The sequence below is a fragment of the Coenobita brevimanus genome, chromosome 25, assembly GCF_032717465.1.
Source record: "Coenobita brevimanus isolate Jiangsu-jjx chromosome 25, ASM3271746v2, whole genome shotgun sequence".
Classification (NCBI taxonomy): domain Eukaryota; kingdom Metazoa; phylum Arthropoda; class Malacostraca; order Decapoda; family Coenobitidae; genus Coenobita; species Coenobita brevimanus.
This window is the reverse complement of record NC_136978.1, coordinates 44,102,630-44,107,124: the sequence shown is the minus strand read 5'-3', so window position 1 is coordinate 44,107,124 and position 4,495 is coordinate 44,102,630.

Here is a 4,495-nt window from a genome sequence, read left to right as displayed (position 1 = left end):
TATTATTATTATTATCATTCTCATTATTACTATTGGTATTATTATTGAATTTTAAGTTGTCTTCCAGGTATTACAAGCTCTATGATGTTTTAGTTAATGCAAGTCATACTGAATGTGGCACAACGATATAAATCTATTAAACAAACAACTGTCTCCCACGGCACTATGAGGTTTCCCAAGGGGTTCGCCTCGTGTCTGGAGAAGAGGAAGGAGGCACTGCTGTTGGAAGACTTACGGCCACGAGGATTTAAGATGTATGACAGACGGCGAGGGATGGATGTGCCTCACGCCACGCTGGTGCTGCAGGAGATGGGTAGGCTACACGCTGCGTCTGTCCTCATGGAAGCAGCACTACCCAACAAAGACATGCAGAAAACTTGGCCAGTTCTTGTTGAGAAGTGGAGAACGGATGAGAATATCCAGTTGCTTTTCAAGAAAATGATGGAGGGGCGGATGGAAGCTGGAGCTGTGGTTATGGAAAAGGTTAGTATTACTAATTGCTCTCTCTCTCTCTCTCTCTCTCTCTCTCTCTCTCTCTCTCTCTCTCTCTCTCTCTCTTTCATTATTATTATTATTATTATTATTATTATTATTATTATCATCATCATTGTTACTACTACTACTGCTATTACCACTATTAATCCTGGAAGTGAGGTATGTACTGTAATGTCGGTGTTATATTACAATTTTATTACATAATATTAGTGTATTTATTTATTTATTTATTTATTTACTTGAACACCAGCTACACAATTTCATCTGTTGTTGGGTATGAAGCACCTCTTACTCTTTACAGACAGTTTTCATTTTTTTCCAGTTATTATTAGTGTGTGTGTGTGTGTGTGTGTGTGTTTTAAGTGAGAGTTCCCTGCAGCAGCATGTGTAGGTATTGGTTTAAAATTTCCTGGAGTTGTAGCCATCCACTCTTCTGCTTAAGCGATAATCTGGTGTGTTTTGGTTCTGTCCTGCACTTAAAAAAAAAAAAAAAAAAACGCCTAAAATATCCATCTCTCCAATTCGAATTCTAAACTGCAACACTAGAGTACCATTAGATTCTGGTGCTTGTCACGAGGAAGTGCTAAGGAGAGGATGTAGAGCCGTATCATAGTCCTTTCCTGCCACTGAGCTACGTAATTTGCGAAAGGACAAAAGCCTGGGTCAAATTAGATTTTATAAAGTACAACGAATTTTCATATTAATCTACCTAGGTCCATATTCTCGTCGGTTAGGAAAGTTCCCTAACACCATTTTCTAAGTGATTTATTTTTTTTATTACACCTTACTGGTCTCTTCTGCGATATATAAAACCTTCCATTTTGGCCATAATCTGCATAGATAAATTACAGAGGGATAATAACCAGCCATATCCAAAAACTAAATTGCTAAGGAAGAGGTGTTAGGGAGCTTCCTTATCCGGCTAGAATGCGTGGCCTTGTTCACGTTATCTTATCCAATCAGTTACCAGGACAGTAGTCTCGTTGAGCATGGAGGCTCCCTATCACCTCTTCATTTATTTTCCAAACTACCCATTAATTCACGATGTTTTTGCTGCATATATCTTTTTAATATCGACAAAGATTGCACGAATAACACACAGGAATATAGTAACGAGACAGAAGCAGAAATAAACAGGTAAAGAAGAGATGTTAGTGAGCTTCCTACGAGAATACCGCCTCAAGACTGATAAGCTACCCCTTGACGGAACACTTTTACTTGTAAAAGGTGACTGGAGATTTCGTTACGCCCTTTCTTTACCGATTTACTCTGCAATTCACTTCAATATCCTCTTGTTTGAGAATACTGTATCACACTATACTCTGTTCACCTCAACCCGGTCTAGATTTTCGTCCAGTTGCAGCCTATATCACGTAACTCAATGACAAACGAAGACAGTGCTGTGGAGTTACGTCCTTTCCTTAGCACTTCTTCGTGACTCTATTCTTTTTATTCTAACTTGGCCTAAAACTGCTGTCTCTCCATCTTGAATGTTGAGTTGTAACAATAGATTAACACAAAAACATGATCTAAGTCACGATGCAGTCATGTGAAAAGGATGCAGAGCGGTAGTATTGTCTTTTGTCTGCCACTGAGCTACGGCATATAACCCGAAAAGAACGAAAATCTAGGCCAAGTTGGAGTAAAAAGAGTATAGCAACATATTCTAGTATTAATCTTTACCTATGAATCAGTATTCAAGGCAGAGAGATGCCAGTTTTAGGCCAAGTTAAAGAGGGTATACTTGTGCGTCTATGGCTATAAATTCTTCATCTTAATTTGGCATACCCGGTATATTTTCATACAGTATTTCATGCAGTATTTTTCCTTAGCTCAGGGACAGGAAAGGAAAACAAAGAACATTACTACATCTCTACATCTTTTCCGTAGCACTTTATCGTGACTTTAGCTTGACCTAGTTTGTCGTACATTTGCAACTTTTGTTTATGAAGCTCAGTCACAGGAAAAACAAAAGCAAAATAAAGTGCAGTATTTCCCAGCAATCATTTTTCTCCCTCAAGGTTCCGAATTATGCGAACGTGGTGAAGTGGATCAGGGACACAAAGGAGACTGCCTTGGACATGTTTTTGGACATGTTTCGTGTGGAGTACAAATTTGCAGTTTTAACACACGGGGACTGTTGGAACAACAATGTTTTGTTCAGGTACGTAGCATCGTTATCATCGTTATCATCATCATCGTCGTTGTTGTCGCAGTTGTCATCATCATCACCATCGTTGTTGTCATCACTATTCTTATCATCATCGTCGTCGTTGTTGTCATCATTATCATCATCACTATTATCATCGTCGTTGTCGTCATCGTCATCATCATCTTCATTATTATATTAATATTATTGTTATTATTATTATTATTATTATTATTATTATTATTATTATCATCATAACCCCAGCCACATGAGGTCCCCTACAAGGCCAGAGCATTCTTCTCAAAGTGAGAGTGACTTCCAGATTTAACCCCTTCTCATGCTGGGCAGGTGTAGTGAGGAAAGTGTGTCAGTGTTAAGAGTAGGGCCTGTGAGTGTGTAAGCGTTATGTTACATTTATGTGTCTTCAGTCCTAATTTGGTCTAGGTTTTCATTCATTTACAATTTTCTTATAGAGTTCAGTGAAGAAATAATCGTTTCCATAACATATCCTCGTGATTGGAACGTGGCCTAGATATGTATAGGCTAATAATTTGCAGCTTTTTTCGTTCATCCCTCCCACCAGTTTGTTTTCTATGATACTCTCTGACCTAGGGATGTCCATAAAATTGAAGTACTGAATTTTCATATTACCAACCTTGCCATATGGTTCTTTTGAAGATCATAGGCTTTAGTAAAGCATTTCGATGATATTGGTCAGTATTTAGAGGGGATCCGAGTATTTTGAAATTCGTTAATTAACTGGCAAACTGCAGCAACCAAAAACCAGAACCTTAAGACTGTTGAAATGAAGCATTTTCAAGAATACGTGCAACAGATAGGAAACAGCTGATCAACATTTGAGTTCCACTCTCCCCCCCCAAAAAAAAAAAAATAAATAAATAATAATAATTAGCTGTTCAAGTGGGTCTTCCATGATAGCAAACACCACGGAATGTAGGTACTTGGTGTGCAAGGCAGTGCTGGGACAACTCTTCCAAAAAAGAACAAAAAGAATTGGGGCTAGTGTTCATTTTTCATGTGCCGTCCACAGTGCTCCTGATTCAGTACAACTCCTCGGTCGCCATCATCATTCTGAGTATTTCTTGTCCCTTCACATACCTTTAATTTTCTCTCCAAGTATCTGGGTCATCATGTAAGTATCCCAGTGGAATCTGCGGCTTTTGTAAAAGCGTTTTTGAGTTGACTTATAAGAGACTCCAGTGTAGTCCTTGGAACACACCCAGGTGCACCCACATCAAACATGTAAAAGCTGCGTGGGCAGGTGTGCCCTGTACGTATACACACATACAACTCCAACACTCACTACCAGCCGGGACGTGAACCAGACAGATCTCACGTGCTTCATCTACATTTGATGCGCCTTGATTGCCCATAGGTGTCTGCCACCAGTGAGAGTAGGTGTGCCCACTTTGCCAAAGGTGTGGACACAACTCACTTGGCTGCCATCAAGCCTTGCAGTTGGAAGGAGATAAAGCAAGCCCTTCGCTACCTGAGAGGCAGTCTCCTCCTCTCACCTCGTAGAAACCCCATCTCCTTTCAACCCTCCTCCCTCGTTGACCTAACCATATCCAGCCCTATAAATAAATGAATAGAAAAGGGGAATTTTCGCACACCCTTTCCCACCTACCATTATCACTCGCTCACTTTCCGTCTCATGGACATTCATGCTCACGATTTCTCTCACAGACGCTGAACTCACCAGATATGTATCCCCCAGTCTCGGTTTCATTTGCTCTCTATCATTCTCACTGGATTGTTTTTGCTCACACTTATCCTCATTCACTGACGTAATGTTACTTGGAAAAACTCATTCTGCAACTCTTATTCACA